Raw genomic sequence first — 13,303 nt, forward strand, 5'->3', positions numbered from 1 at the left:
CAGGCAGAGAGGCAGGCAGAGAGAGAAGAGGAAGCAGGCTTCGTGCTGAGCAGAGAGCCTGATGCGGGGCTCGATCCCAGGACCCTGGAATCATGACCTTAGCCGAAGGCAGCGGCTTAACCCACTGAGACACCCAGGCGCCCCAACATTGGATTTTTGATAGGAATTGGATTTACAGATGGTTTTCGGTAGTATGGACATTTTAACAATGTTAATTCTTACCATTCATAAATATGAGCTATCTTTCCATTTGTGTCTCCTTCAATTTCTTTATCAATGTCATAGTTTATGGAGTACAGATCTTTCATCTTCTTAGTTAAATCTATTCCTAAGTATTTTATTATTTTTGATGCTGTTGTGAATTATATTGTTTTCTTTATTTTTTCAGATAGTTCATCATTAGAGTGTAAAAATGCTCCTGTCTTGTGCTTACTTTGGCAGCACATATACTAAAATTGGAATGATGCAGAGAAGATTAGCGTGATCACTGAACAAGGATGACATGAAAAACTGGGAAGCATTCCATATTAAAAAAAATGAAACAAAACAAAATTCTTGTCTTTTATATATTGATCTTGTATTTGGCAGCTTTACTAAATTTGTTTATTCAAATTTTTTTGTGAAGTTTTTGGGTTTTTTAACATGTAAGTTCATGTTATCCAAAAAAATAAAATTTTACTTCTTCTTCTTTTTTTTTTTTTTGGAGTCTTTTATTTCTTTGTGTTCCTTGTTTCTCTGGCTAGGACATCCAGTACTATGTCAAATGAGAGTAGTGAAAGTGGACACACTTGTCTTTTTTCTGATCTTTAAGGGAAAAACTTTCAAACGTTTTTGATTGATTATGAGATTAGCTCTGGGCTTGCAATATGTGTTTTTTCTTTAATGGATTTTTTAACTTATTTTTTAAAAATTTTTATAAACATATAATGTGTTTTTATCCCTAGGGGTACAGGTCTGTGAATCACCAGGTTTACACATTTCACAGCACTCACCATCACTCACATAGCACCTACCCTCCCCAATGTCCATACCCCCACCATCCTCTCCCAACACACCTCCCCCCAGCAACCCTCAGTATGTTTTGTGAGATTCAGTCTTTTATGGTTTGTCTCCCTCCCAATCCCATCTTTTATTTTTCTTTTCGTATGCCCGAAACCGCTTATGTTGCATCTCCACTTCATCATATCAGGGAGATCATATGAAAGTTGTCTTTCTCAGATTGACTTATTTTGCCAAGCATAATACCCTCTAGTTCCATCCACGTCATCACAAATAGCAGGATTTCATTTCTTTTGATGGCTGCATAGTATTCCATTGTACATATACACCACATCTTATTTATTGATTCATCTGTTGAAGGACATTTAGGTTCTTTCCATGGTTTAACTATTGTGGACATTGCTGCTATAAACATTTGGGTGCATGTGCCCCTTCAGAATGCCACGTTTGTATCTGTAGGGTATATACCCAGTACTACAAGCACTGGGTCATAAGGTAGTTGTATTTTCAGCTTTTTGAGGCAGCTCCACGCTGTTTTCCAGAGTGGTTGCACCAGCTTGCATTGCCACGTACAGTGTAGGAGGGTTGCCCTTTCTCCACATCCTCGCCAGCATCTGTCATTGACTGACTTGTTCATTTTAGCCATTCTGAAAGGTGTGAGGTGGTATCTCATTCTGGTTTTGATTTGTATTTCCCTGATGCCGAGTGATGTGGAGCATTTTTTTATGTGTCTATTGGCCATTTGGATGTATTCTTTGCAGAAATGTCTGTTCATGTCCTTTGCCCATTTCTTCATTGGATTATTTGTTCTTAAGGTGTTGAGTTTGATAAGCTCTTTATAGATTTTGGATACTGGCCCTTTATTTGCAAATGCAAATCTCTTCCCCCAGATAACTTCTGAAAGTCATCTTTTGGCTTTGTTAACTCTTTCCTTTGCTGTGCAAAAGCTTTTTGATCTGATGAAATCCCAATAGTTCATTCTTGCCCTTGCTTCCCTTGCCTTTGACGATGTTCCTAGGAAGAAGTTGCTGCTGCTGAGGTCAAAGAGGTTGCTACCTGTTCTCTCCTCAAGGATTTTGATGGATTCCTTTCTCACATTATGCTTCTTCATCCATTTCCAGTCTATTTTCATGTATGGTGTAAGGAAATGGTCCAATTTCATTTTTCTGCATGTGGCTGTTCAATTTTCCCAGCACCATTTGTTGAAGAGGCTGTCTTTTTTCCATTGGACATCCCTTCCTGCTTTGTTGACGATTAGTTGACCATAGAGTTGAGGGTGTATTTCTGGGCTCTCTATTCTGTTCCATTGATCTATGTCTGTTTGGGGACATTTCCCTACTATCTTGATGATGACAACTTTGTAATAGAGCTTGAGGTCTGGAATTGTGATGCCAACAACTTTGGCTTTCTTTTTCAATATTCCTCTGGCTATTCGAGGTATTTTCTGGTTCCATATATATTTTAGGATTATTTGTCCCATTTCTTTGGAAAAAATGGATGGGATTTTGATAGGGATTGCATTAAATATGTAGATTGCTTTCGGTAGCATAGACATTTTTACAATATTTGATCTTCCAATACAGGAGCATGGAACATTTTTCCATTTGTTTGTGTCTTCAATTTCTTTCATGAGTTTGCCGAGAAAGGAGTGGGGACAATCCCCCAAAGCTCTGCATTACAGTGAACGGACGGTGTTCAGGGACCCTGTCGCCTCTCCTCTTTTGTGGGGTAGGCACTGGCCTTGTCCGCGAGTCCGCCTGAGGGCCAGTGCCAAAGGCCAAGCGTTGCCTCCACCGGGAGATGGTAGTGTGCATTGAGTGCCATCCTAGGCCACGCACGCTGCTGCAGGGTTGTGACTGTGTCTGCTTAGTTTTGCCTGGCAGGGTGAACCCAGGGCGCCAACATGGAACCCGGGAAAGCAAGGCCCAAGAGGGACCAGCTCTTCCGCAGCTCTTCTTCCCTGACGCGACAGAGTGAACACCCAAAGCCTTGCTGAGGAAGCAGCAGCGAAGTGCGGTTACCGCCAAGCCTAAAACCTCTGTGAAAGCATAGCAGTTGTTGGGAAATCAGAGTCGGATCTGTGGGCTGCTGTTGCTGCTTGCCTTAGCCTAGTATTCATAGCACGGCGGGAGGAACCCTCATAGAGCGAAAGCCTCTTTGCCCGGGCATCCCCTCTGGGAAAGCACAGCATTCTTTGGGAAATCAGAGTCCGGTCTGTAGGATGCTGCCTGTTCCTTCACAGAGCTAGTCTCCACAGCACGGTGTAATAAACCCGCATGGATCGAAATCCTCTCTGCCCTAGCATCCCCTCTGCCTGAGAGAGAAGCCTGGTTGCACATGTCTGTCACCGCGCTCCCCAGGAGCTAGTGTGTGGAAGGCGCAGCACGCCGCCAACTGGGAAGAGAAGGAGCAGTTGGCCTTGGGGTCGGGAAACGCTCGGGAAGCAGGATAGCTTGCTGTGGCACGAACACCAGGCCGGTGGCAAGACAAGTGTCATCTGCTCCCTGTGCGGAGAGAGGGAAGCCTGGCTGCTAAGGAGACATGAGGGAACGACTAGGGCAGGGGCGCGTGCTCCACTCTGAGGAAGGAGTCTGGGCAGAAAGAAGGCCTGTCCTGTGCCTCTGGTCCCAAGGGGACAGCATCTCTTTGGCCACCTGTCCCAAGGGCAGACTTGGGCTTGAAACCAGGTGCTATACCCGGAACTCACAGAGACAACCCCATGGAGAAACGGGCAGTTAGATGCCGTCTTCCACCAAGATGTGGCAGCGTTGTCGGTGGCAGGGGTGTGCCAGGGAAGGAGTAGAGACAGTTCCCCACATTTCCCCATCCCATTGCACGGGCCGTGTGCAGGGATCCTGTCGCCTCCTCTGTCCTGTGGTGAAGGCACTGGCCTAGACCCTGAGTGTGCCTGAGCACCGGAGCAAAAGGCAAAGCCTTACCTATGCCAGGAGATGGTAATAGGCATAGAGTGCCATGTTAGGCCACGCACGCTGCTGCATTGTTGTGACTGAGTCTGCTTAGTTCGGCTTAGCAAGGTAAAACCCGGCAAGAACATGGAGCCCGGGAAAGCAAGGCCCAAGAGGCACCAGCTCTTCCGTGGCTCTTCTTCCCTTCCGCGACAGAGCGAACGACCAAAGCCTTGCTGAGGAAGCAGCAGCGAAGTGCGGTTCCCGCCAAGCTGAAAACCTCTGCGAAAGCATAGCAGTCCCTGGGAAATCAGAGTCGGTTCTGTGGGCTGTTTTTCTTGTTTGCCTTAGCCTACTATTCGCAGCACAATGGAGAAAACCGCATAGAGCGAAAGCCTCTTTGCCAGGGCATCCCCCCTAGGAAAGCACAGCATTCTTTGGCAAATGAGAGTCAGGTCTGTGGGATGCTGCCTGCTGCTTGCCGGAGCTAGCCTCCACAGCACGGTGTAATAAACCCGCATGGAGCGAAATCCTCTTTGCCTGGGCATCCCCTCTGCCTGAGAGAGAAGCGCAGTGGCGCCTGTGGAAAGAGCCTTAAGGAAAGGGACACGTCTGTCACTGCAGAGCGACGGAAGCCTGGCTGCTAAGGAGACACGAGGGCAAGATTAGGGCAGGGGACAGGGCTGCACTCTGAGGAAGGAGTCTGGGCGGAAAGCATGCCTGTCCTGAGCCTTTGGACCCAAGGAGACAGCAGCTCCTTGGTCACCTGTCCGTGGTGGAGACGTGGGCTTGCCATCAGGCGTCTACCCTGAACTCGAGAAACAACTCCCAGAAAGAACTGGCCATCAGAAGCCATCTTCCTCCAGGATGTGGAAGCTTGGAGGAGGCAGGAGATTTAAGGGGAAGGAGTGGGGACAGGCCCCCAAAGCTCCCTCTTCAGTGCAAGGGCATTGTGAGTGGATCCTGTCACCTCTCCTTTCCTGTGGAGAAAGCACTAGCCTAGTGGCGAGTCCGCCAGAGCGCCAGAGTAAAAGGCCTAGGGATGCCTACGCCAGAAGATGGTAGTGTGCATAGAGTGCCATCCTAGGCTACGCACACTACTGCACGGTTGTGGCTGTGTCTGCTTAGTTCGGTCTGGCAGGGTGGAGCCAGGACGCGAAAATGGAGCCCGGTAAAGCAAGGACCAAGAGGCACCAGCACTCCCGCAGCTCTTCTTCCCTGACGCGACTGAAGCCTTGAGGAGGAAGCAGCGGCGAAGTGCTTTTTGCTCCAAGCCAAAGCCTCTGCGAAAGCACAGCATGCACTGAGAAATGTTCTGCAGGCTGCTGCTGCTTGCCTGAGCCCAGTCTCGCGGTGGGAGAAACCCCGCATAGAGCCAAAGAGTCTGCTTGGGTATCGCCCCTGTGAAAGCACAGCATTCATTGGGAAATCAGAGTTGGGTTTGGGGATGCTGCTGCTGCTTGCCTGAGCTAGTCTACACAGCACGGTGGAAGATACCCGCACGGAGCGAAATACTCTTTGCCCTAGCATCCCCTCTGCCTGAGAGAAAAGCATGGTTGCACACGTCTGTCACCGCGCTCACCAGGAGCAAGTGTGGGGAAGGCGCAGCACGCCACCCACGGCGAAGAGAAGGAGCCGTTGTCTTCGGGGTCAGGAAACGCTCGGGAAGCAGGATAGCCTGCTGTGGCACGAACAGCAGGCCAGTTTCAAGACAAGTGTCACCCGCTCTTTGTGCGGAGAGATGGAAGCCTGACTGCTAAGGAGACCTGAGTGCTCGACTTGGGCAGGGGCGCGTGATCCCCTCTGAGGAAGGAGTCTGGGCAGAAAGAAGACCTGTCCTGTGCCTCTGGTCCCAAGGGGACAGCATCTCCTTGGCCACCTGTCCCAAGGGTTGACTTGGGCTTGCCACCAGGTGCCATACCCAGAACTCGCAGAAACAACCCCATGGAGAAACGGGCAGTCAGATGCCATCTTCCACCAAGATGTGGCAGCGTTGTGGGTGGCAGGGGGTGGGCCGTGAAGGAGTGGAGACAGTCCCCTACAGTACCCCATCCCAGTGCACGGGCTATGTGCAGGATCCTGTCGCCTCCTCTCCCCTGTGGTGAATTCACTAACTTAGACCCCGAGTCTGCCTAAGAGACGGAGCAAAAGGCAAAGCCTTACTTACGCCAGAAGATGGTAATAGGCATAGAGTGCCATGCTAGGCAACGCACGCTGCTGCAGGGTGGTGACTGTGTCTGCTTAGTTCGGCTTAGGAAGGTGAACCCCGGGCGCGAACTTGGAGCCCGGGAAAGCAAGGCCCAAATGGCACCAGCTCTCCTGCAGCTCTTGTTCCCTACGGGACTGAAGCCTTGTTGAAGAAGCAGGCGAAGTGCTTTTTGCTCCAAGCCAAAGCCTCTGCGAAAGCACAGTATGCGCCGAGAATTGTTCTCCGGGTTGCTGCTGCTTGCCTGAGCCCAGTCTCGCGGTGGGAGAAACCCGCATACAGCGAAAGCCTCTTTGCCTGGGCATCTCCCGTGGGATAGCACAGCTTTTTTGTTGGGAAATCAGAGTTGGGTTTGTGGATGCTGCTGCCTCTTGCCTGAGCTATTCTCCGCAGCACGGTGGAAGATACCCGCATGGAGCGAAATACTCTTTGCCCTAGCATCCCCTCTGCCTGAGAGAGAAGCATGGTTGCACACGTCGGTCACCAAGCTCCCCAGGAGCAAGTGAGGTGAAGGCGCAGTACGCCGCCCCCGGGGAAGAGAAGGAGCCGTTGTTCTTGGGGTCGTGAAACGCACGGGAAGCAGGATAGCCTGCCGTTGCACGAACAGCAGGCCAGTGGCAAGACAAGTGTCACCCGCTCCCTGTGCGGAGAGATGGAAGCCTGGCTGCTAAGGAGACATGAGGGGACGACTAGGGCAGGGGCGCATGCTCCACTCTGAGGAAGGAGTCTGGGCAGAAAGCAGGCCTGTCCTGTGCCTCAGCTCACAAGGGGACAGCATCTCCTTGCCACCTGTCCCAAGGTCAGGCTTGGGCTTGCCACCAGGTGCCATACCCGGAACTCTCAGAAACAACCCCATGGAGAAACGGGCAGTCAGATGCTGTCTTCCACCAAGATGTGGTAGCGTTGTGGGTGGCAGGGGGTGTGCCGGGGTAGGAGTGGAGACAGTCCACCACAGTTCCCCATTCCAGTGCATGGGCCCTGTGCATGGATCCTGTCGCCTCCTCTCTCCTGTGGTGAAGGCACTGGCTAGACCCCGAGTCTGCCTAAGCACGGGGCAAAAGGCAAAGCCTTACTTACGCCAGGAGATGGTAATAGGCATAAAGTCCCATGCTAGGCCACGGAAGCTGCTGCAGGCTTGTGACTGTGTCTGATAGTTCGGATTAGCAAGGTGAACCAGGGCGCGAACTTGGAGGCGGGTAAGCAAGGCCCAAGAGGCAGCAGCTCTCCCGCGGCTCTTCTTCCCTGCCTCGACAGAGTGAACGACCAAAGCCTTGCTGAGGAAGCAGCAGTGAAGTGCGGTTCGCGCCAAGCTGAAAACCTCTGGGAACGCACAGCATTCTTTGGGAAATCAGAGTGGGGTCTGTGGGATGCTGCCTGCTGCTTGCCGGAGCTAGCCTCCACAGCACGGTGTAATAAACCCGCATGGAGCTAAATCCTCTTTGCCTGTGCATCCCCTCTGCCTGATGGAGAATCACGTTGGCGCCTGTGGAAAGAGCCTTAAGGAAAGGGACACGTCTGTCACTGCAGAGCGAAGGAAGCCTGGCTGCTAAGGAGAGACGAGGGCAAGATTAGGGCAAGTGAAAGGGCTCCACTTTGAGGAAGGAGTCTGGGCAGAAAGAATGCCTGTCCCAAGCCTTCGGGCCCAAGGAGACAGCAGCTCCTTGGTCACCTGTCCATGGTGGAGACATGGGCTTGCCACCAGGCGCCTATGCTGAACTCGAGAAACAACACCCAGAAAGAACTGGCCATCAGATGCCATCTTCCTCCAGGATGTGGAAGCTTGGTGGAGGCAAGGGGTTTAAGGGGAAGGAGTGGGGAAAGTCCCCCAAAGCTCCCTATTCAGTGCACGGGCGGTGTGCAGGGATCCTGTCACTTCTCCTTTTCTGTGGGGAAAGCACTGGCCTAGTCTGCGAGTCCGCCTGAGCGCCAGAGTAAAAGGCCAAGCGATGCCTACACCGGGAGATGGTAGTGTGCATAGAGTGCCATCCTAGGCTACGCACGCTACTGCAGGGTTGTGGCTGTGTCTGCTTAGTTCGGCCTGGCAGGGTGAACCCAGGACGCGAACATGGAGCCCGGGAAAGCAAGGCCCAAGAGGCACCAGCTCTCCCGCAGCTCTTCTTCCCTTACGCGACTGAAGCCTTGCTGAGGAAGCAGCGGTGAAATGCTGTTCGCTCCAAGCCAAAGCCACTGCGAAAACACAGCATGGGCTGAGAAATATTCTGTGGGCTGCTGCTTGCCTGAGCCCAGTCTCGTGGTGGGAGAAACCCCGCATACAGCGAAAGCCTCTTAGCCTGGGCATCTCCCCTGGGAAAGCACAGCATTCGTTGGGAAATCAGAGTTGCGTTTGGGGATGCTCCTGCTTGCCTGAGCTAGTCTTTGTAGCATCGTGGAAGATACCCGCATGGAGCGAAATACTCTTTGCCCTAGCATCCCCTCTGCCTGAGAGAGAAGCGTGGTTGCACACGTCTGTCACCGTGCTCCCCAGGAGCAAGTGTGGGGAAGGCACAGCACGCCGCCCCCGGGGAAGAGAAGGAGCCGCTGGCCTTGGGGTCGGGAAAATTGAACAGCCACATGCAGAGAAGTGAAATTGGACCATTTCCTTACACCATACATGAAAATAGACTGGAAATGGATGAAGAAGCATAATGTGAGAAAGGAATCCATCAAAATCCTTGAGGAGAGAACAGGTAGAAACCTCTTTGACCTCAGCAGCAGCAACTTTTTCCTGGGAACATCGCCAAAGTAAGGGAAACAGGGGCAAGAACAAACTGTTGGGATTTCATCAGATCAAAAAGCTTTTGCACAGCAAAGGAAACAGTTAACAAAGCCAAAAGATGTCTGTCAGAAGTTATCTGGGAGATGGTATTTGCAAATGACATACCAGATAAAGGGCAGTATCCAAATTCTATTAAGAGCTTATCAAACTCAACACCCTAAGAACAAATAATCCAATGAAGAAATGGGCAGAGGACATGAACAGACATTTTTGCAAAGAATACATCCAAATGGCCAACAGACACATGAAAGAAATGCTCAACATCACTCGGCATCAGGGAAATACAAATCAAAACCAGAATGAGATACCACTTCACACCGTTCAATATGGCTAAAATGAACAAGTCAGTCAATGACAGATGCTGGCGAGGATGTGGAGAAAGGGCAACCCTCCTACACTGTAAGTGGGAACGCAAGCTGGTGCAACCACTCTGGAAAACAGCGTGGAGGTGCCTCAAAAAGCTGAAAATACAACTACCCTATGACCCAGTGCTTGTAGTACTGGGTATATACCCACAGATACAAACGTGGCATTCTGAAGGGGCACATGCACCCAAATGTTTATAGCAGCAATGTCCACAATAGTTAAACTATGGAAAGAACCTAAATGTCCTTCAACAGATGAATCAATAAATAAGATGTGGTGTATATGTACAATGGAATACTATGCAGCCATCAAAAGAAATGAAATCCTGCTATTTGTGATGACTTGGATGGAACTAGAGGGTATTATGCTTGGCGAAATAAATCAATCTGAGAAAGACAACTATCATATGATCTCCCTGATATGATGAAGAGGAGATGCAACATAGGCGGTTTCAGGCATACGAAAAGAAAAATAAAAGAAGATGGGATTGGGAGGGAGACAAACCATAAAAGACTGAATCTCACAAAACAGACTGAGGGTTGCTGGGGGGGAGGTGTGTTGGGAGAGGATGGTGGGGGTATGGACATTGGGAAGGGTAGGTGCTATAGTGAGTGATGATGAGTGCTGTGAAATGTGTAAACCTGGTGATTCACAGACCTGTACCCCTAGGGATAAAAACACATTATATGTTTATAAAAAATTTAAAAAAATAATTTAAAAAATCCATTAAAGAAAAAACACATATTGCAAGCCCAGAGCTAATCTCATTTTCAATCAAAAACGTTTGAAAGTTTTCCCCTTAAAGATCAGAAAAAAGACAAGTGTGTCCACTTTCACTACTCTCATTTGACATAGTACTGGATGTCCTAGCCAGAGAAACAAGGAACACAAAGAAATAAGAGACTCCAAAAAAAAAAAAAAAAGTAAAATTTTCTTTTTTTGGATAACATAAACTTACTTGTTAAAAAACCCAAAAACTTCACAAAAAAATTTGAATAAACAAATTTAGTAAAGCTGCCAAATACAAGATCAATATATAAAAGACAAGAATTTTGTTTTGTTTCATTTTTTTTTAATATGGAATGCTTCCCAGTTTTTCATGTCATCCTTGTTCAGTGATCACGCTAATCTTCTCTGCATCATTCAAATTTTAGTATATGTGCTGCCAATGTAAGCACAAGACAGGAGCATTTTAACACTCTAATGATGAACTATCTGAAAAAATAAAGAAAACAATCTAATTCGCAATATCAGCAAAAATAAAAAAATACTTAGTAATAGATTTAAATAAGAAGATGAAAGATCTGTACTCCATAAACTATGACATTGATAAAGAAATTGAAGGAGACACAAATGGAAAGATAGCTCATATTTATAAATGGTAAGAATTAACATTGTTAAAATGTCCATACTACCGAAAACTATCTGTAAATCCAATTCCTATCAAAAATCCAATGTTAGGGATGCCTGGGTGGCTCAGTGGGTTAAGCCGCTGCCTTTGGCTCAGGTCCTGATCCCAGGGTCCTGGGATCGAGCCCCGCATCAGGCTCTCTGCTCAGCACGAAGCCTGCTTCCTCTTCTCTCTCTGCCTGCCTCTCTGCCTGCATGTCATCACTCTCTGTCAAATAAATGAATTAAAAATCTTAAAAAACATCCAATATTATTTTTTTACAGAAGTAAGTAAAGAATCCTAAAATTTATATGAGACCATAAAAGACAACAAATAATCAAAGCAGTTCTGAGAAAGAATGAAGAAGAGAAATTACACTTCTTGATTTGAAACTATACTACAAAGCCCTCATGCTCCAAACAATAAAGTATACTGGCATAAAAACAGACCAATAAACAAGTAGACCAGAATCGAAAGTCCAGAAATAAATCCTTTCATACAGTCACCTAATATTTGACAGGGGCCAACATATGTAATGGGTAAAGATAGTCTGTTCAATAAATGATATTTAAAACTGAATAGTCACATAAACAGTATGAAACTGGAACCTTATATCACTCATAAGCCTTAACTTGAAATAGATTAAAGACTTAAAGGTGATGCATGAAACTAAATTTCCTAAAGGAAAACATAGGAAAAATTCTCCTTGACATTGGTCTTGCCAAAAGTTTTTTGGATACCAGACCAAAAACACAAGCAAAAAAAACAAAAATAAATAAATGGTATTACATCAAACTAAAGTTTTTGCATTGTCAAAAAAAAAAAAGAGAGAGAGAATGAAAACATAATCCACAGAATGTAAGAAAATACTTACAAATCTTATATCTGAAAAGAGGTTAATAACCAACAGATACAAATAGAAAAAAGTATATAATTAAAAAAATAGCAAAAGGATATCAATAGACTTTTTTTCAAAAAAGTTATATAAATGACCAACAGGAGCATTAAAAAGTGCTCAACGTAAAAAACTCAGGGCAAAGTCATTATGTTGTTGTTGTTTAACTCTGAAAAGCACAGCAATTTTATAGCAATCTTGTATAAAAGAGGTCTGCTGCCACCATTTTTCTAACAACATTTGTTCATTTTGTGTCTCTCTGTCACATGTTGGTAATTCTTGCAATATTTCAATTTTTTCATTATTATTGTATTTGTTATGGTGATCCGTGATCAGGAATTATGACCCACTGAAAACTCAGAACTAGTTTACTTAAGGTATATACATTGTTTTTCTTTAAAAACATAATGCTTTTGAACAGTACAGTATAGTGTTTATTTTTTATATGCACTGGGAAACATAATTTTTTATATGCACTGGGAAACCAAAAAATAATAATAATAATTTGACTTAGTTTATTGAGATAATCACTTTATTGAGGCAGTCTGGAACAAAACCCACAAGACCTCTGAAGTTTATCTCTACTATACTATATACATAAAAGTTGCTAAGAGAGTAGATCTTAAAATTCCTTATGATACATGCATAAAAAACAGTGGCAACTATACGAGATAGTAGATGTATTAACATTTTTATGTAGATTATATTGCAATAAAGATGTATACCAATTTATCAAATTGTACAAAATTTACACAATGTTAAAAGTTTGCAATGTTATAAGAAATCATTTCTTAAATTTACAAATTATAATATGTCGATTTTTTTTAATAAAGCTGGAAAAAACTTTTTTTAGAATTAATCTATTTTTCAATAAAGGAAGTAAGGAAGTAGAAAGTGCCACTAACTCTGTAATAATAGAATATAAAATCCATTTTCGTTATATACACTGTGACAAAAACTATTACTTAGTTTACAATGAAGGAGTACTAATGAAGCATGAAGGATGGTCTATAAATAAGGCTGAAAGAGCTCAGTTTTAAGGTTTAAATTTAAAATCTTCTTTTGAAATACTAAACTGACCACCCAGGTTTCCAAACATAAATGACTTAACTGCATGAATTTACTTCATACAACTCTATAATCTAGTTTCATAAGAAAGCAGCACGCAAATTTTGAATAAGACAGACTTGCTTAAGTTTCTTTATGTTCAATAGTAAAGGATACCTCCCTAAAAATAAATAGAAGAAAAATCAGCATATTTATTATGATAATTATTATTCATAATGAGATTCATATTGAATTAGGGAATATATATCCTCAGAGGGGGTAAAGTAAAATGAAATTTATTTTGGTAAATGTGTCTATGAATAGTCAATACAATGCCTCAATAGAAATGAATATTACCATTTTGAACAATTTAATTACTATTATTAGAATTATTATAAGTATAAAAATGGCTATCATTTTAGCATGGAATATGAGACTCTCATGCTCCATGCTTCATCACATCCACACAACAACCCTGCATAATAAGTATTATCATCACCATTTCATGGGTGAAAAAACTGAGGCTAACACATTTAGATAACTGGTTTATGATTACATGGCTGGTAAAGATGCATCACACTAATTTAGGCTTTATGATTTCAGAATTGTACTCTTTCCACTGCACATTCTATTACTCTGTAAATACTTGGCCTGTTTTCATTTAGTTCTTTAATTTTATTCATGTGGTGATGGCTTAAAGCTTCATTTAAAGGAAGCT

At 45.2% G+C, this 13,303-nt stretch overlaps 2 non-coding genes across 2 annotated transcripts; one reads left to right on the plus strand and one right to left on the minus strand.

The window, feature by feature from the left end:
• Positions 1-425: 425 nt before the first annotated feature.
• LOC131832834 (U6 spliceosomal RNA) lies at positions 426-532 on the plus strand. Its single transcript, XR_009354196.1, has one exon. It is a non-coding gene; the product is annotated as a U6 spliceosomal RNA (small nuclear RNA).
• A 9,792-nt stretch (positions 533-10,324) lies between these two features.
• Positions 10,325-10,431, minus strand: LOC131832845 (U6 spliceosomal RNA). The gene has a single exon (XR_009354204.1). It is a non-coding gene; the product is annotated as a U6 spliceosomal RNA (small nuclear RNA).
• Between the last annotated feature and the right edge of the window lie 2,872 nt (positions 10,432-13,303).

The sequence above is a fragment of the Mustela lutreola genome, chromosome 5 (assembly GCF_030435805.1).
Source record: "Mustela lutreola isolate mMusLut2 chromosome 5, mMusLut2.pri, whole genome shotgun sequence".
NCBI classification, from domain to species: Eukaryota; Metazoa; Chordata; class Mammalia; order Carnivora; family Mustelidae; genus Mustela; species Mustela lutreola.